This window comes from Aedes albopictus, chromosome 1 (genome assembly GCF_035046485.1).
Source record: "Aedes albopictus strain Foshan chromosome 1, AalbF5, whole genome shotgun sequence".
Lineage (NCBI taxonomy): Eukaryota > Metazoa > Arthropoda > Insecta > Diptera > Culicidae > Aedes > Aedes albopictus.
The window spans coordinates 208,830,445-208,851,253 of record NC_085136.1 but is presented as its reverse complement, the minus strand read 5'-3'; the positions used below and the strand labels follow the sequence as shown (position 1 = coordinate 208,851,253).

Below are 20,809 nucleotides of genomic sequence, written 5' to 3'. Positions count from 1 at the left end.
GTGTTAGGTTCGTGAGTGCAAACTTTTTAAAGGGCGATAGAGGACCATAAATGGTGAAAAAAATTGTTCTACGCATATAGTCAAATCTCGACCGTTGCGTAGTCATTGAACTTTCCATGTTTTTGACTATTATTGCCTTATCTGACTAAAACTTTGAAATGGCCAAACTTATCGCAGTTTTTTTACCCTTGTTCGAAAGTTTATTGAATTTTCTATCAAATGGCATCTTTGAATCGATTGGTTTAGTTAAATCATTAAGTTTTCTAGAGCAAATAGCTCAAAAGTAGTGTGTTTTAATTTGTTGTTGTCAATTATCTTTGAAAAATGCGTAATAAATTTAAATTCTTTCCTGTGGCCCCTGTTCCACTCCACAATTAGTTCTTTGGCTCCAAACTTCTAGCTCCTATCGTTTTCTTACAATTTTAATTTGAATGTGCGGTACAGTACGCAAAAAAGATCTTACCTTGACAATTGCAAATTTATGAGCTGAATTGCAATGTTTAAATCGAAATTGCTAGAAAACGATAAGAGATAGAAGTTTGATGTCAAAGAACGAATTGTAGAGTAAAACAGGGGCCACCACTTTTCCTAAGAAATAATTTTAAATTATTACGCATTTTTCAAAGATAATTGACAAAAACAAATTAAAACAAACTACTTCTGAGCTATTTGCTCTAGAAAACTTAATGATTTAACTAAACCAATCGATTCAAAGATGCCATTTGATAGAAAATTCAATAATCTTTCGAATAAGGGTAAAAAAACTGCGATAAGTTTGACCATTTTCAAGTTATAGCCAGATAAAGCAATGATAGTCAAAAACATGGAAAGTTCAATGACTACGCAATGGTTGAGATTTGACCATATGCGTAGAATTTTTTTTTCACATTTATGGTCCTCTATCACCCTTTAAAAAGTTTGCACTCAGGTGCCTAACACCCTGTATATTGTGGTATTAAAGAGTCTGATATGTTATGGATATTTATATGAATATATTTGGCAATATGAATATATTCATTTGGACAGTGTTGCCATCTAACAATAATTATTGAAATGGACGTTAATCTCTTTTTTTTTGTCAAAGTAACGATTCGATACGGCGTAAATGATACGGACAAAACATAAGGTCAGAGGGTAACTTTGTGTTTCAGTATTGCACCAAAGATGTTGATGTATACATACATAATCTTGGCTAAAATTCGAATTTGATATTTTGTAACAAAATTGTATAATTAATCGAAGTTTTATATTATTTTAGCAGTGGTACCAAAGAAAGAGTTAATTTTGAAGAATCTTTTAGTTTACAAGGATAGGTAATCAAGATAACTGTATATCTCGACGGCTTTCTGAGTTTTCTTTAATTACACAAGTTAACAAAATAACACTAAAGTCGTGAACTTCTGTCAACGACCAAAATTTTTGAAGCATAATTGAGCGCTGATTTCGAAACCGTGCTTCAAAAAATTTTAAGTAGAACAGTTTTTGAGTTTAAGCTCAATATGGAGTTTTACAATGATTTTATTGCCCTTTTCCGGCTATACCAGTCGGCTAGTATGTCTGAAATAGACGTAAAAACTTGAAGTATTTTAGGCAAAGTACGTTTAATTGGCAAATTGAGAGATAAATTAGTGAAAAAATTACCACTTGTTTTGGTGGGATTCGGAGGTTTGGTGGGATTTGGAGTTTTACAACTTTTTAAAACATGAAATTTAATGAAATTCAAATATCTTGCGTTTTGTTCAACCAATTTTTATTCTTTTTCCAAAAATTAAAAGCTGAATACAATACCATTCAATCATCTGAATGCAGGTTTTTCGTCAGATTGATGAAACTAAAGATATTGGCGAGATTTGGGGACGATCTCCTTAAATTTTTACTAAATTTCCAAAAATATATGAAGAAATGTATTATTTTCGTCGTGTGTGTTAATCCGTCGTTAATCCGTCGTCGTCCCCTCCAACCACAAACCACAACGTAGGCAAGACGTCCTGGCCGCAACAAGCCTCTTTCATTGAAGTAGGGTAATGGAAGCCATCTTGAGCATAGTGCTCCCATTTTCATCCTATCGAAAATAAAGCTAATAAGGGAGCATCTATTAAGTACGTTACGCCAGAATTGGGAATTTTCGACCCCTCTCCCCCCTTCGTACGGGTTTTTTCCTATACTTAATACATTGATTGTCACACTTTTGCAAAATCAACCCCCACTTCCCCCCTATAAGCGTGACGTACCTTACGGATCACCCCTAAGCGTTTTTTGTTCTGGTTTTTATTTTTTATTTTTTTAGGAGATAGCATGCATGATAACAAAAAGAATCGTCTGTTATTGGAATAAGATATAAATAGGGGCATAAGCTGAAGAAGGGTACCTTACTACTACTAAGACGAATTTCGCACCAACTCGTCTTCGGGGTTGGCAGCACCCCCTCAGAATTTTATGAAATTTTGTAGGTTTCAAGACTTTACCTTTTCAAGCAATTGCGTATTTTGTTTTTTTTTAAAATTAGCCTAGACTAACATTTAAAAAGAGTCAAAGTTCTTTAACCGTTTTTTTTTTCACAAAAAATAACTCGAATATGATAAGATGTACAAAAAAGTGATGTATGTGTGACATTTAGAGAATTGTCCACGCTTTCATGAAAAAATATTTTAAAAATTCTAAATACATTTTTACACGCTAAAAAATATATTTTCAAAATTAAAAGTCAATTTACAGAAAATGCCCACTTTTTTATGTTTTGAAATTTTTTTCCAAGAAAGTCAATATTGTTGCCTAACTTTCCTCCATACATCACAAGATGGGCACTTTTAAGGAAAAAAAGTTTTTCTAACAAAAACTTTTACATGTTAGTTTTTTTAGCGTGTTGTGCATTAGCCGTTTTTTCACAAAAAATATAACTCTAATATGATAAGTTGTACAAAAAAGTGATGTATGGGGGACTTTTAGAGAATTGTCCAAGCTTTCAAGAAAACATATTTAAAAAATATAAAAAAATGTTTTACACGCTAAAAATATCTTTTCAAAATTAAAAGTCAATTTACAAAAAAAAGCCCACTTTTTTATGTTTTGATTTTTTTCCCAAGAAAGACAATATAGTTGCCTAACTTTCCTCCATACATCACAAGATGGGCACTTTTAAGAAAAAAAAGTTTTTCTAAAAAAAACTTTTTCATTTTATTTTTTTTTTTTGCGTGTTGTGCATTAACTCGTACAGTAATGTATCCAGAAATGACAATCCATTAAAACTTAATGGGCTCAACTACTTTTTTAATATCTTAACGTGCTTGACATTGAAAACATGCTTGATATTGGAAAGGGCTCAAGACAAATTTGCTTTTAGGGTTTTATATCAATGAAAACGCTTGTGTATTGATGAAATATGTACATATGTATATGTGTATTCAATTATTTTCTTTTCTACAATATATACATCCTTCTTTTATACATTCTATTGTAACGTTTTTTTGAATATTAGATCTTTAGTCTATCTGAAACAAAGTAAACTTTTTTGGATTATCTTTTGAATTCGAAAACTTCTTCGCTTCAATTTGATTTTCAGAAATTGGCACAAATGAATGAAATTTTTGTGTACCAGGTATTGTTTTTACGTGACTGTATGTGTATAGTTCTTCAAGTTCATCCGTCATTTTTGCATATTGTTCATTTGAAATAAAGCAGAAATTCAATTTTGTTATATGTATATCTGACTGTTTAACTGCCAAGTCATACAGTTCTCGAGGAGTTGTGTTTGTGTTTCCATAATCTCGAGCAAGACTTGCTCGTTTTTCCATTCGCTTGAGAGTACCTCCAACAGCGTCACATGGACCTTTGCCATGTGAAGTTGCGAAGAAGTGCCATTCTGCTTCCAATCCATAATTGGACCGAAAACTGCACAAACTGGCAAATTTTTTTTTGTTCTTATAATGAGCTGCTGCTCCATCTGACATGAAAGTAATTTTTGAGAAATCAATCGATTGTTTAATGAAATCCAGCAGTTTTGATATAAATAACTGAACTGCTGTTGTATCGTGTGTAAGTACTTCAGATATTATTATAAAGCTCAAGTTTTCCAACTTATTTTCTTTTCTGTAGTACACTTCAAAGGGGTGAATGGTAGCTTGAGAATTATTCCAATGGTAACCTTGAGCTGAATTTTGAATGATAAATGAATAATTTTCTGAAAAGTCACAAATTGTTAATACTTCACCCTGTTTAAGAGATTATCCCGCAAAAATGAGGATTGTTCTTTATAAATGAAATCATGAGTTATAAGCTTATCAACTTTTTCTACAAAATACGGAACAAACTCGTCTATAGTCTTAGTAATAGTTTCCAAATTGCATCGATCAGTGGTTAGCCATTGTTGAAATAAATCCGATTCTTTATTTTTTTTTATTCCTGTTCGGGTTTGTCACTGCGACCAGTTTTTAGATCTATTGTGACATTACCCGTATCCTTAGTGTAGTGCATGTCGCATTACTCAATTGCCATTGAGGGGCAATAAAGTATCGATTTTGATACAGTTTTTGTTTTGTTTTCTTAGAAAACAAAACAAGAGTACTGATATTGGCCATGCATCGGAAATCTAGCATCACCCTTGTTTTACTGCTAAATTCTCCCCAGTAGGAAGTTTAGGACCCGGGTTTTAACATTAGCAGCAATATCATTCCAATAATGGAACATGTGTTCAGTAATAAGGATTCTAGTATGTTCCTTGCGTACTGGCACTTTCCAGTCTTCGAAGAGTTAGTACATACATGGATCCCTAACCCAATTTGATTTCCTTTGCATTGAGTTTAGCCTCAGATGGTGAGGTTTTTAACTATATGCAAAGTAAAGTTGGTAAACTCAGTTTTATTCAAAAACTGGAAGTCACCAAAACACCAGTAGTAAGGACTAAATACTATAATTCCTTGAATTACCAGAACACATATTCCAAAATTGAAAAATAGGACGACACTAGATTTCGGTTTGGTAGATCTATCACCGTAACGCAACCCAAAAAGGCGATCTACCCACGCTACGGGCTCCGTTAAAGATCGAGCATCTTTTAAACCCCCTCAACCATTCATCCCTCAGCACGGGTCGCCTGACACCTTGGATTGGGGTTACCTGTTTGGTGGACTTTTACCCCCGGAACAGGTGGTCCGTAGTGCTATTCTAAGCCGGCAGCTACACGGGCATCCGATTCTTTATCATTCGCTTCTAACTGCTGAGAAGCTGAGAAACAGGTTCTATTCCAGTTTTTCTTGACGTTACATCCCAACTGGAATAGAACCTGTTTCTCAGCTTGTTTTGATATCTGAATGCTTAAAACAGCATTCTGTTTGCTGAAATTGTATTATTGTGTGCCTAGAACCAGTGAACTAACATCATTATTAGAAGCGAATGATTCTTTATCATTCGCTTCTAATAATGATGTTAGTTCACTGGTTCTAGGCACACAATAATACAATTTCAGCAAACAGAATGCTGTTTTAAGCATTCAGATATCAAAACAAGCTGAGAAACAGGTTCTATTCCAGTTGGGATGTAACGTCAAGAAAAAGAAGACACCCAATCAAACAAAGTTGTAATGCCCATTGAGTGTTATTAAATGGGTATAAGGATTCTTGATACATCCTGTACGAGTTAATGCGCAACACGCTAAAAAAAATAACATGAAAAAGTTTTTGTTAGAAAAACTTTTTTTCCTTAAAAGTGCCCATCTTGTGATGTATGGAGGAAAGTTAGGCAACAATATTGACTTTCTTGGAAAAAAATTTCAAAACATAAAAAAGTGGGCATTTTCTGTAAATTGACTTTTAATTTTAAAAATATATTTTTTAGCGTGTAAAAATGTATTTAGAATTTTTAAAATATTTTTTCATGAAAGCTTGGACAATTCTCTAAAAGTCCCCCATACAACACTTTTCTATAGGTCTTGTCATTTTTGAGTTACATCGATTTTAAAAAATTCTTTGAAAAAAAATTAGGCCCTCTTCAAATGTTACTCTTGAAAATTTTCGAAAATTTAAGTATGCAAAGTTGCTTATAAAAACCTAGTCTTTATGCCCACCAAGTTTCATTCGATTCTGAGAGGGTGTTGCCAACCACTGGTCGAGTTGGCGCGAAATTCGTCCTAAGCATCTACGATTGATCATCAAACTGCATCCATTAAATGGGGAAAATTCTCCTCCCAATGTTAGTGGTGTGGCTATGACCGTGGGAAGCATTTGTTTACAAAAGTACACAAGCCCTCATAAAAAAAGGCGGAATCCACTTGATGGACCACTCTGAGTGGATTATATTGTGCGATTGAGCTGCTGCGAGCAACCGTTCCGCAATCGAATCAAGGACCCGATAGCGATATGAGAGGCGGGTGGGGTTCTTGGGTGGTGAAACAAGGTCCTGGTCGGTCGGTCGGGAAAGTGTGAGCGAAAACAATGTCTTTCCTTGCTTGTGAGGTGTGCGTGTGTTGGTTCCTAGCAGGTTCATACGCACGGGCAACCCAAATTGTGACACGCACACTCTCGTCTTCACCGTCGTACCTTCTTTCGATGGTGGCTGCTGTATTGGCGAACGAGCGTGTTGTCCTCTGGGAAAATGGAAAAGTGTTCGCAAGCAGATGATTGAGGATTACTGTCCCGGAATGGATGTTTTTGTTCATACGGCAAGACGCTGGCGGCTGAGGAGAGACGTCTTTCGGTATCTTCTATTTGAGATTGTCACGGACAGTCGATTAGTTTGCTGCTAATGAAGGTGGGTGTTGGGATTTGCTCTATTATTGGTGGATTATAGGGATAGGGTTTAAAAGTGCAAGCACGAACGGGTATCTTATTGCATGGATACATTCTATTGGTGTCTAATCCTATGGTTTCTGTTTATGAATGAGGACCTCTTTTGTTTAGTAAGAACAACTTCTTTCAATTCATTAACGTTGCTTCCAGGAAACTTTATAAAAGAAAATTACAATTTTGTTCCAGCCTAATTGGGTAACGATTCATAGTATTACTATGAGCCTGGAAAATAGCAAAGAGGAGAAACGTCATAATTATTCACACTCCATAGTTCCAATCATGCAGGAGACCTGTCGAATGGACAAAGATTCGTCACTTTGGTATACTCGAGACACATTAGGTAATACCAAATAGATTGATAAGGAATAACAGCAATATCACCATTGGAAGTACAAGGTGCCCGGCCTTCAGAAGAGCCGTAGCAGCCAAATGACACAGTGCAGGTAACGCAGCTAATCCTAAACCACTATGACGCAGCTCAGCAACTGGTTTGTCAGACAGTTTTTGAGTGGAGGACGACTATCGCCATCATAGCGGACCCATACCCAGTACTCGCCGGCTACGGCAATTGCGTCGTGGATGGGCCCGGAAAAATGGAGGCGAAAGGGACGACGGGTCCAGGTCGTCCAGGAGTTTGTGTTTGCTACCTACGAGAGCTTCGTGGTTACCAAAGTAAACGGGGTCTTCTTATGTAGCTGTTATGCGCCTCCGCGGAGGCCGATCGAGCAGTTCACGCAGTTGCTGGACTGTATGACGACCATGCTAACAGGGCGAAGACCGGTGGTAATAGCGGGTGACTTCAATGCCTGGGCCGTGGAAAGAGGAAGCCGTTTAACGAACCAGTTGGGTCAGATCCTGCTAGAGGCACTGGCTATGCTAGATGTCGATCTGGCTAGTGTTGGTACCAAAACTATTTTTAGTCGGAACGGAGCAGAGTCGATTACCTTTTGTAGTCCTGGCCTAAGGGCCCATATAGCCGAGGCGGTAAACGCACGGGTATTCAGCATGACCATGCTGAGGGTGACGGGTTCGATTCCCGGTCGGTCCAGGATCTTTTCGTAAAAGAAATTTCCTTGACTTCCTTGGGCATAGAGTATCTTCGTGCCTGCCACACGATATACATATGCAAAATGGTCATTGGCAGAGGAAGCTCTCAGTTAATAACTGTGGAAGTGCTCATAGAACACTAAGCTGAGAAGCAGGCTTTGTCCCAGGAGGACGTTACGCCAAGAAGAGAGAGAGAGTCCTGGCCTAATAAGTAAGTCGGACTGGAGGGTAGACGATGGCTTCGCTGACAGCGATCACCTGGTGGTTCAGTACAGTATCGACTACAACAACAGCAGGCAGCGGGTAGAGGAAGAGAGGTGGAAGCCACCATACTTCAATGACGCCTACAGGATCGTGACGACCAAGACAAGAGATGTACACACTTAAAATTGATTCTTGAGCTCGGCAGAAAATATTGCTGATCTAAATCGGCAACATACGATTTTACCGGTATCTCGGCAATCGGCATAGGTTTACTGAGATTTACCAAACAAATTTGCCGAGATATCAGCAAAAGATCTGAATTTTTCAAAGACTGGCAGATTTTTTTGCTGAGAATGTCAGCAAACAAAGAAAATACTGAAAACAGTAAATCTTTTTACCGAGATCTCGGCAATGATGCAATGCATTGTCGAATTTCGCCAAAAGAGCTGTCAGTTTTGATTTCACCATTGGGGCAACCTTTTTCCAGAGCTGTGAAAGTGGAAGAACCGAATCTTTAATTTCCTCATCAATTTGTGATGAAAAACTGCTGTCTTCGGCAATCAATTAGAGGATACGGGAAACTGTAAGAATAAAAAATGTACGTAAGTTATAAGAATCTATACTTTTTTGCAGAACGAATGAAGTTGCTTCGGGGAAGCCCGTTCGCACCGTGCTTGACCTGATACCATTATTAGCCAATGGTTTGCGGATTCCGGTGTGAGATGGCAATGAAATGATAAATTTAACAATTTACGCTTTAGTCAAGTAATAAATATATTGGAAGCTTTTACTTTTCTTAAATTTTCCTTGAATCTGATAATTTTCATCCTTTTTCTTCTTCTTCTCTTCCCAAAGCAAGCAATCAAAACAAACCAAAAGTGCCGAGATTTAGTTATTCGGGTTACTGAGAATCTCGGCATAAAAGTGACAGCTGCCAATTTCGGGATTACCGAGATCCCGGCAAATTCATTTTTTGCTGAGATGATTGCCGAGCACTCGGGGGTGCCAATCTCGGCAATTCGTTTGCCGAGATTCGGTAAAAAAAAACTAAGTGTGTAATGGCTCCAACAGAGCAGTCTCCAGAGATTTTGGAGGGGATCTTCGAGGGGCCTTTCCGCGTAATAATCCGAATACTTGGTCTCCTTTTATAGAACAACCGGGGATTAGGATTCGCGACGAAAAGAGGGTAACCGATGAGAAACTTGCGGGGTTAGCAAAGTCCCTTAGTGTAGATAAGGCCTTAGGTCCGGACGGAGTCCGTAGCTATTTCAAAGGCTTCTGAGACGGTCAGGTCTGCTATGCAGAAATACCTGGACAAGGGAGTCTTCCCAGAGGTTTGAAAGCAGCAGAGCCTGGTATTATTGCCAAAGGCGGGGAAACCACCCGTAGACCCGTCAACATCAATATGCCTGATTGACACGGCGGGGAAGGTACTTGAAAAATCCTCAACATAATGATGAGGCACACAGAGGGTGTAAATGGTCTCTCGGGTAACCAGTGCGGCTTCCGGACTGAGCTAGACGCTAGCTTGTCGGTTACAAAGACAGCCGAGATTACGCCCCAGAGGGAAATTTGCTACTGTGCAGTAGGGACTCTGAATGTTAGGAGGGTTTTCAATAGCGCCAGTTGCCGATGTGCTCCTGCGATACCTGTACAAGATTCTTGGAAGTTACTTCCAGAATTGAGAACTAGTTTACGACACCACAGAGATGGGTCGAAAGTGCCTTCACATAACCTTAGGAGTCTCGCAGGGTTCTATCCTGGGTCCGGTGTTATGGAATGTCATGTACGACGAGATGTTGAAGTTAGAGTACCCAGTGGGAGTGGAGATTGTCAGATTTGCCGACGACATTACGCTCGAAGTCTACGGTGAAACGATCGAGGAGGTGAAGTTGACTACCGACCACTCGACCAAGGTTGTGGAGGCGTGGATGCGGCCCAGGAAACTGGAGCTGGCTCACCACACAACTGAGGTGACGGTTTTTAACAACCGGAAGTCGGAGCAGCAGGTGGAGATCAGTGTAGGTGAGTGCACTATCCTGTCAAAGCGCTCCATCAAACACTTGGGTGTGATGATCGACGATAACCCAAGTAACAATCAGCATGCCTTGAAGGTTTTTTCATGTTTTATCCTGGTTTTATACGAGCATGTCAAAAAGCTAGTTGTTCTAAATTAGCTTTATGTGGTAGTTTTTTACTTTGAACCTTTGGCGTTCCATAAAACTATCATATAACTTCTGCTATAAACATCTTCAGTTAAAGACTTGCAAGTAGACATGAATTGGTTTTATCACTTATTATATACCATTTCAATAAAACTTGCATTTGCGGTTGTTGTCGGAGAGATTTTTTTGTAAACAAATACACAAAACTGTGAGGCAATGCATAAAACCAACAAAAGATTTCGTGGCCGTAACATAAACCAAAAAAATGCTGTGATAAAACCGCTAGTTCTATCATGAGCTCAATTATGACTACCTCGGGAGGGTTAGCCCTATTGGAGGAATCATCAGGAACACAGAGTTTTATCAGAAAAATATGTCGCCTAGCCGGGATAATTTATGTAAATACAGAAAAATTATTACTCAATTTTATGATTTCACGTACAGCTTACGATCAAATTAAACCATACAACACGTTTCCGTCATTTTATTTTGTCAGAAAAATTACATAATGTCTTTTAAACACCTCTGCGTTGAAAAAACCTTTTCCACCCAATTCCACCGAGTAAATTAAATGCATTTAACTTCCAAATTATGCATAGTTTGTGTGGCGCACTTAGTTTTTGTCATTATCACAGTCACATTCACCACAAATTTTCCGTGGCATGTCTCCTGACACGTATTAAATAGGAAAACAAATCTGAATTGCATATCTGCATCTTTCCAATTGATGGCTGGATAAACCAGCAAGCATAATTTATTCTGACGATCGAACATTGAGAGTGAAAAATTATCAAAACAATTATTCGTCAAGTCAGAAGATGGTTTTATTTAGAAGATTGATAAAATTATGATACAACCCGAAATCCTAAGCCGGTTTGCATACGAAGTCCTGTAGACCCTTATAAGACTGGGCCAACTAGCCAGAACGTGGGCTTATTGAGGCATACAAGAACTCGAGAGCATTTTCAAGTCGGCATCAATGGTTTTATGTTTAGGATTTTTGAATCGCTAAAAAACTTTGATAAAATTAAAATTGTTACTTGGGCGTGATGGACTCTCCAAAGCGAGTCATCGATGTTCGTTGCTGCAGGCTACACAGGTAACCTTGAGGGTGTGATAAGCACTAGCCCCTCTCTGAAGCAATGCCTTCTTGGTGGTTCCGAAGAGACGAAGGGTTTGGCAACCATAGCAATGTTGTTTAGTGGGTCGATGGGAGAGTAGGCCTGGCTTTTACTTATATTGTAGAAGACGGCATTAGCCCTACACTACCCGGACCTTCTTGTTCGGGAGTCTGTTGAGCGGATTCACCCCCCCCCCCCTATGGGAAGAAAAGAGAAAGTGGTCCAAGAGTTCGAAGTCGGCTACGTAGGTCATACCGGTATCAGAAGGCCGGTTCCAGAGGCACGTTTTCCTCCATTTGGGTCATACAGGTGCCCTGCGGCCGCAATCGACCTTTACAGCGATTAAGTGGCCGCGGGGAGAACCTCCTGATAGCGTTGCTGTCGTGGCGTCGGTCTACTGAGTTGGATCCGAATCCGCGGTTAGAATTGGGTCCCCGGCAAGGTCGGGGCAGGTGGAGGCTCCATGTCGGCACGTCCTTCTATGTGCTGGTTGATAGGGGGCGTTCATAAACCACGTAGACTTTAAAGGGAAGGGGCGGGTCTGGCCAAAGTCTACGCTCCATACAAATTTCAAAAATTTTGTATGGACAAAAGTCTACGAGGGGGGAGGGGGGGTCTGAGATGGCCAAATTTTGGTCTACGTGGTTTATGAACAGCCCCTAGGGCCTTACTAGCGGAAAGGTCAAATCGCTGTGCACGCGGTATCAGTTCTTGATGCTAGCTGTGCAGTTGGAAGCAGGCGTGGTGTCGACCCTGCCTGCCTTCCGAGGACAAATGGAGTGATAAAGGACCACTTGGGAAACTGGCTAAGCGTCAGCATGTTATCTTGGTGGCCTCCCCAAAGCGAGTCATCGATGTTCGATGCTGCAGGGTACGCAGCCAACATTAAGGGTGCAATGTGCACTAGTTCTTTTCTGAAGCAATGCCTTCTCGGTGGTTCCGATGAAGAGACGAAGGGTTTGGCGGGCATGGGAGTGTTGTTTTGACGGTACTTATCCTCATACTACCTGGACCTCTGTTTTCATGTGTCTGTTAAGCAGATTATTCCACCATGGTTTAGAAGAAAAAAAAACACGGTATACAAATGCAAAAAGGTCATTGCCAGAAAAAGTTCTCACTTCTCAGTTAATAACTGCGAAAGTACTCATACAACACTAAGCTGAGGAGTAGTCTTTCTCTCAGTTGGAACGTTACGCTAAGAAGAAGAACGATAAATTTTACATTTCAACCACAAAAATACAGTTCATTAGATGTAAAACGACCGATTTATTGATGTGGACGTAAAACGGGAAGCAGAATGCTGGAGGAAACTCAACTGTATTATCAAAACATTACTTTAACAAGCTTTTAATGAATCTAGTAAAAATTCTTCCAGTTCACCAAAAAACGTTGCTACGCTGATCATATGAAGTCCTTGTGATGTCTCAATCCATTTATATCCATTATGACATCGAGGTTGTAGGGTAACCTGGGGTAATACGCACCTTCGAAGCAAAACACCTTACCGCTAGCTATTTCAGCATATGTATGAAGTTTTTCTTAAGAAGAGAAATCATCTCCGTGTGAAAATTATCTCAATTGAAGGGCACGGAATTTAAGCGATTGAATACTGATTAAATGACATGAACTCATTATCTATCATGTGCCCTCTTCACTCCATAGGTGCTGCGAATGGTTAGATGGGGTGGTTTTCCATTTCGAAGCAAAGCGTTTGTAATGAAAGGGGGCTCCATCTAATCCCCCCACAGACGTTGTGTACCTTTAACTTGACCTATAACTTCCCAACACCTCTAAGGTAACACATTTTTGATTTGCTTGTTTCATTTGTCAAAGCAGTACACTCCAAAACGTAAGACACCTACAAAATCAGCCAATTTTTAACTAATTTGACTACGTTTGCTAAGACGGCACGGTATGTCCCTCTTTCCCCTAAGTCCACCATCCACCGTTTATTTTGAAGAAAAACAACGATGTTATGCTTCCACTTTTGCACCTGTTTGTGTGTCCAAGTGCCGAAGTAACATCCCCTGTGTTTCTGTTGTCAACTGGGAAATTTTGCGAGTTTTGTTCCAATTTTTATGCACTAGCACGACCGACCACCCACTCTGACGGTGTGTTGGTTTCAACTGCTTCAATGATAACACATAACTGTGCTGGTGTCGAGATATGCGAGTATGCTCTCTCTTCTGATGTTGCTCAAAAGGACTGTGTGTGGTTGTGTTAGTGCGGAGCGAGCTTATTTTCGCATGTTCGACATGCGAAAGGAAAATTAGATGGTAAATATTTTATGCAGATTTGCAAGTTTTCCCTCTTCTCTACTTGTTTCAGAAGCAATGAACGCAGTTGGAGTGTACCGAGCGGCGGATAGTCGACGTTGCAGTTAGAACTTCTGGCATATGATGTTTTCGAGGAAAATCATGTGTCGTATGCGGTGAAAAGACTGAGAGTGCATCATTAGAAGGATAAGCCATTATTCAAGTGCAACCAGTTGTAGTGCGATTATCCTGGCTTTGAAAAGCGGTAGGAAAAGTGTGTCGTCCCAGCAGTGTGCGAATGGATACCACCTTCCAGTTTCTTGTTGTTGCTGCCTGCCGTCGCGGTGGGTGGGATGGAACCGTGATGCAGCAGCAGTACGAACGGTGCGCGGAGTGAAAAGTGATTAAAGGTTCACTTGAAAGTTTTCGGTGCTTTTTGAAGTTTCATCGAGGAGGGATTTTTTTTATCGGTGAGTGCTCCCGTTGAATATATTTTCGGATGGCTCGAGGTGATGCCCCGACGATTTGTTATTATTGTGTTGAAAAGGCGACCAGTTGTAGGGCTTGTGCTGTGGCCGACGGAACTTGTCAAAAGTCGAAACAAGATTGAAAGTGTGCGAGAAATGGCAATTCCTGGAAGAACGTGAAAAGCACAACACCCTGCAGCCGTTCCTCCTGAAGTTGGTAATAGCTTTTGATTCCAAGAACTGGATATCTTTCGGGGCAACGAAGGCCGTCGTCGCCTTGGTCATCGATGGAACATGGGGTGCGACAGAAAAACAGCGACGCGACGGTGACTGGGTGGGTGTGAAGTGAGAATCGCTGCAAAGGAAGCCCACAAGAAGTGAATAATAATGCGATAAATGAGTTATGCTAAAAATGTTAATTAATGCTACATCAAAGTGAAAGTTATAGTTGCCGGAAGCTGATGGAGATCCTACGCTGAAGACATCATCGTTTGGTTGGGTTAGTTGATGGTTTTGCTCGTTGAGCTCAACATAGCTCGACTGGATAGTACAGCTCGATTATACGTTTTTATTTCTTTTTCATAATGACCCCATTTAAATGTTTGATGCTCAAGGAAAAAACAGTTAAAACTTTGCTAGTTTCCTATGTAATTTCTTTAACCCTTTGGGATAGGAAAGGTCATACAGTGTATCAAACAATTGTTCGTACAGCAATTTTTTCGTTAAAATAATTTTTCATTCAAGTGTTCATAATTTTTTATTCGTCAATAAAAAGCGCTGGAATATTGACCAATCATAAACCATATATCGAAACTATATTAGTAAAATATTAAGCGAGGTTGAATAAGCTTTCTGAAAGTTATAGAACTTTTAGAAAAGCTTGATGGTTTATTTAACAAAATTTCTATACTCTATATCTCAAAGAATATTGGATTAAATATGTTCAAACTTTTTTGTGTGAACACTAACACATCAACATTTAATACACAATCCTGTAAGGATTAATTTGTTCACTCCAAGACATGAAAAATCTGTTTAACGGGCTTGGTGGCCTAGTGACTACCGCTTCTGATTGATATGCAGAAGGTCCTAGGTTCAATCCCTGGCCCGTCCTTTTCCTTCTGCTTTGTATCCTTCTATCCACTTTCTCTATACTCTCCTCTCTGTATATACAACTCATGTACACCCTATTCTTTTTTGCACGGGTCTGGTTTTTGTCAATTTTTATCTGATTGTCATGAAATTGTGTGCACATCAGTGTACAAAATTTCATGAAAATCGGTTCAAAATTGACTGAGTTATAGCAAAATAACGACCCGTGCCAAAAAAAGAGTCTGGTGTATATTCATTTATTCATAGCCATCGCTAGAACCAGAAACGGAAGAAAAGCCGTTTCCCTTTCTTTCAAATTTCACAGCACAGTGTCAATCTATCAGATAACGCCTACGAGTTATGTAATCAAGCGGACTGTGCCGCTTCAGCTTCATAGTAATAATCGCACTAATCTATTACGCCTGGCATCCACGCACCAATGTGTGAACCCTCTGCCAACCATATCGCACCAACACTCCGTCATCCACATGAGTTTGTGCAGCCGCAGAGTTATAAAGGGCGAACACGATGAAATTGCCACACAGAAAATATTGTATAACTTTTGATTGCGTTCGTCAAAATAGCTAATTTTTTGACCATGAATAGTATATCATGTGTAGCTAATACCATAAAATTTTCATTAAAATCGGTTGAGTATTGGCGCATATATTGTCGATATCATAAAATAAGATACACTCATTTCAAAAAAATACTTAGGCTATAACTTTTTTGTTACCTCATCAAAACGTTTGAAAATTTCACTCGATATTCTGAACATAGTATCAATTAAGTGGTAAAAAATTGATCGAAATCGGTTCAGTACTTTTTCTAGTAAATATCCAAAGCTCAAATCGCTTCAAGGTAAATTTTAGGTACTTTTTGACCATTTTTAGTTCCGCGTGCACTATTTTGACTGTAGAACTGGTAACACTGTCCCGATTTTTATAAAACTTTGACAGTGTAAAATTGTTTTTTTAAACACCTGTTTACAGTGAAAATTTCAGCCATTTTTGTTGAGTACTTTCAAAGTAAGAGCAGTTTGAATTTCACTATACCAAAAACCTCATCTGCTTATTGTGACATAGTGCGACATATATGGCTATAACTTTTTAACGGTATGATCAAATTGAATAAAATTTTGACAAACTACTTCTACATACATGTCGGATGAAAATTTATAATGAACAACCCTAGTGTATTTTTTTGAATCCTCTCTCTTGAATTCTCATATAGATTTAACGAAGTTAGTGCCCATTTGATACTGTAAGAGATCGGTTGTTACGGCGCGATCGCGATACACTTGAATTACAGTTAGTTGAATTTGTATAAACCGCCTTTTTTGTCGATAGCCAGATCCGAAAAGTGTTCGATGGTGGTCAATTGTGGTTCGCGGTAGAAATCCTTCGAAAACTCACAAAATTGGGGGCTCAACCGGGATCCGCAACGCACATGATCCACATGTGGCCGAAGTAGTGCATGGCCAACGTAGCTTAGTGATTGTGAAAGCATTCTTTATAACAGCAGATGGGTTACCATTGAAGTGAAAAGTGATAACTATTGTCGAAACCATGGTGACAATCACCGCTGTATTTTTGTCGTAGTTAAGAAAAGATACGGCAAAGCAAGTTAATTCGCATTGGGTTGAGTCGAGTCTAGTGAAAAGTACATGCAGCTCCAACAAGTGCTGATCGCATAAAAACAAAGAAGACCAGTGGTGTGATCAAATCTAAACTACAATAGTGGGTTCGGTGAGCTTGTTTGTGCTTCGACCGTTGTGGCTGTATTGAATTGATCGAAAACCAATACTTCCTGCTAGAAAACATCGCAGAGAGATCCACACGTTTACAATCTCGTTTTACAACAACTAGCAATAATGAATCCCCCTCACAGTAATACTCCTCCTCCCAATACTCAACCACAGTATGTTAACCCAAACGATAATACTTTCGCGCGATTAGTGGATCAACTCAATTTCTCCAATATGTCATTGGTGAACGCCACTACTCAATTGGAGGGAATGCGGAGTGAAATGAATATGTTGCGAGCGGAAAACTATAGACTTCGTAGTGTAATTGGCGAACTTCAGGCCCATCCTCCACACGTTTCGAGCACACCGCATCGTAATGCTCCTACGCACGGAGATGGTTCGCGCGGTCACCGGTATAGTGAAACCGAGAACTTTGAGAACAGTAATGAACGTGAATCGATCGTACAATATCGTAGTGCCCCACCTCGCGGAGACGGGATACGAGGTCATCGCTTCGATGAAGTCGAAGATCATTTGGATGGTGTCAGTGAACATAGTCTAGAAGCGACTCGATATCGTCGGGGCCAAGGACGGGGCAGTGATGTTGGAAGTGTCCGTGGTGAAGCGAATATGTTGGGAACAACTAATCTAACAGTTTCTGAGGTTGAATCGGCATTCAATGAGTTCTCCGGAACTGACTTTTATCCGGTCTTGAAGTGGGTACAAGACTTTGAAGAAATGGCCGATTCAATCGGTTTGTCAGACTTGAGAAGATATGTTGTTGCCAAAAGAAAACTGACAGGCCTAGCAAAATCGTCTCTCAATACAGTGCGGCATGTGACGAACTGGAACGCGTTGAAGGATTTTCTCGTTGGAGAGTTTCATTGCCGTGAGAACAGTGCGGTGATACACGAACAACTTCGGAATCGTAAGAAAAGCGCAACGGAGTCAGTATTTGAATATTATTTGGTGATGAGAGAGCTCGGTGCGAAAGCAGACCTCGAAACAGAAGCAGTCATATCGTACACAGTGAATGGAATAATAGATGGAAGTGCGGAGAAGACAGTGTTATACGGTGCTAGAACTGTCAACGAGTTCAAGGAAAAACTACGTATCTATCAGAATATCAAAAATGGCAAGGGATCACCAACAGTACAATCTACGGATCGTAGTCAAGGCAGGGCCGTGAATCGTGATGGTGTATTTCGTCCTAGAAGTGGTATTGCAGAATCAAAACGCCCTGTTTGCTACAACTGTCAAGAACTGGGGCATGTTATGAGAGAATGTCCTAAGGATAAGCGATCAGTTAAGTTGTGCAACGCGAAGTCCGTGGTAGATAGAGGAACATTCTTGGCGGTTATGATCGGTGCTGAGCCAAAGCAGGTGTTTTTTGATTGTGGTGCTGCAGTTTCTCTGATTCGCGAAGACGTGCTTGAACGACTGAACCTATCGTTAAACGATGAAGAAAAACAAGAGTTACACACTCTTAGTGGTCCTGTTTGGACGTTAGGAACAACAGTGCTAGAGGTACAGATCGCTGACACCATTATGCCGCTGAAGTTTTCAGTGATTGCAACAGAACACTTGAATATGGAAATGCTTATTGGACGAAATTTGCTTCTGTACGGCGATGTGAATGTGTCGGCATCCGGATCGAGATTCTCCCCGAAAGAGGACAATTTCGTTTACTGTATCGATCTTGCTCCTGAACCAGATGATCCTTTTTCGCATATTATAAACCCATCAGTTCGCGAACAAACGTCGAGTCTTGTGCGTAGCTACTCACCGAGAATGTCAGCTACATCGGATGTTAAGTTGAAAATTGTGCTGAAGGACGAGACTCCAATCCAACAACTTCCACGCCGGTTAGCACCCTTGGAGAAGGAAATCGCTCAAAAGCAGATTGATCAATGGCTGGACGATGGCATCATTCAACCTAGTACATCGGAATTCAGTAGTCCGATTGTGCTAGCACACAAAAAAGATGGATCTAGGAGGCTTTGCGTAGATTACAGACGATTGAACAAGGTTCTAGTTCGCGATCATTTCCCTCTGCCGTTAATCGAAGATATCCTCGATGACTTGCACGAAGCGAGGGTTTTTTCAACCTTGGATCTGGAAAACGGGTTTTTTCATGTACCGGTAGATGAGAGCAGCCGCAAATTCACATCATTCGTTACCCCGTTTGGACAGTACGAATTTCTCGTCACCCCGTTCGGATTGAGCACATCACCAACCGTTTTCCAACGGTATATCCACGATATATTTCGTGATTTGATCAAAAAGAAGATTGTGATTGTTTACATTGATGATCTTCTCATCCCTGCGAAAGACGAACACGAGGCGTTGGATAAGTTGTCGGCCGTTTTGTCAGTAGCAGAGCAACACGGGTTAAAGATAAAATGGTCGAAATGTCAGTTTCTCATGCGAAAAATTGAATATCTGGGCTATGAAGTTGAAGATGGCTCGATTAGGCCAACGACATACAAGACGGCAGCAGTTACGCATTTTCCTGACCCTAAAAATTTCAAGGAAACTCAACGTTTTCTGGGCTTAACTGGATACTTCAGGAAGTTCATACAAAACTACTCTACCATTGCCAAGCCACTGACTGACTTGTTGAGAAACGATGCTGTTTTCGTGTTTGGTCCAGAGCAAAAAAGATCGGTGGAACAGTTAAAGGGAGCCCTGTCAAATAGGCCAGCTTTGGCCTTGTATCATCCACAAGCAGAAACGGAGGTACACACGGATGCCAGTAGGATCGGTTATGGAGCAATCCTGTTGCAAAAAAGTGTGGTAGATGATCATTTCCACCCAATTTACTACTATAGTAGGAAAACTCTTCCAGCGGAAGCGAACTACCCGAGCTACGAGCTCGAAGTTCTGGCAATCATATCGGCGTTGAAGAAGTTTCGGGTCTACTTACTCGGAGTACCATTCAAGATAGTAACCGATTGCTCCGCGTTCAAAATGACGATGGAGAAAAAAGATATTGCTCCTCGAATTGCTGGGTGGGCATTGCTATTGGAAGAGTACGACTACACGCTCGAACATCGTCCAGGCGCACGTATGAAGCACGTAGATGCATTAAGCCGAAGCCCAGCGGTATACCTTCTACAGAGCAATGTCATCGAGCAAATGAAGGCGAATCAACAAAATGACCGAAGACTGCAAGCAATAATGAAGATTCTGGAGAAAGAGGATTACGATGACTTCTTCTTAGACCACGGGATACTCTACAAAAACTATGCTGGTGGCAAACTCCTGGTAGTACCGGGAGCAATGCAGAACTCGGTAATTCGACAAATTCACGATCAAGGACATTTCAAGGCTAAGAAGATGAAGGAACTTTTGCTACGCGAGTACTGGGTCGAGGACCTGGAGCCAAAACTAGAACGCTTTGTCGAAAATTGTATCCCATGCATCTTGGCGGCTCGGAAGGCTGGAAAAAAAGAAGGTCTACTTCACCCCATTCCCAAAGATGATCTTCCTTTATCAACATATCATGTAGATCATCTTGGACCACTTACAGCATCCAAGAAAAAATATCGGTACCTGTTTACCATCGTGGATGCATTCACCAAATTCGTCTGGATCTATCCGGTAAAGCAAACAACAGCGGAAGAAGTTGTACAAAAATTAGAAACCCAAAAAACCTGTTTTGGAAATCCAGCCAGAATTATTTCGGATCGAGGAGCAGCCTTCACTTCCGTCATGTTTCAACAGTATTGTGAACGCGAAGGAATTCAACATCTACTAACAACCACGGGAGTTCCCCGTGGAAACGGACAGATTGAAAGAATCCATGGTATCATCGTTCCAGCATTGGCCAAATTGTCAATAGAAAATCCAGAAAACTGGTACCGTCACGTGGCCAATTTACAGCGTTATATAAACAACTCTTATCAACGTTCTATCGATCGAAGCCCATT

General features: G+C 40.3%; 1 protein-coding gene across 7 annotated transcripts in view; it reads left to right on the top strand.

Moving 5' to 3' along the window:
* LOC109430287 (uncharacterized) overlaps positions 1-20,809 on the top strand; it is a 225,532-nt gene that overhangs the window by 3,807 nt on the left and 200,916 nt on the right. For 4 of the 7 annotated variants that reach the window (XM_062846180.1, XM_062846175.1, XM_062846177.1 and 1 more), the window contains exon 2: positions 13,645-14,537. The exons of 1 other annotated variant lie outside the window; for it this stretch is intronic. The gene's annotated coding sequence lies outside the window, so the exon portion shown is untranslated. The remainder of the gene's footprint in view (positions 1-13,644; positions 14,538-20,809) is intronic. 2 more of the 7 variants (XM_062846179.1, XM_062846178.1) reach the window with 2 other exon arrangements.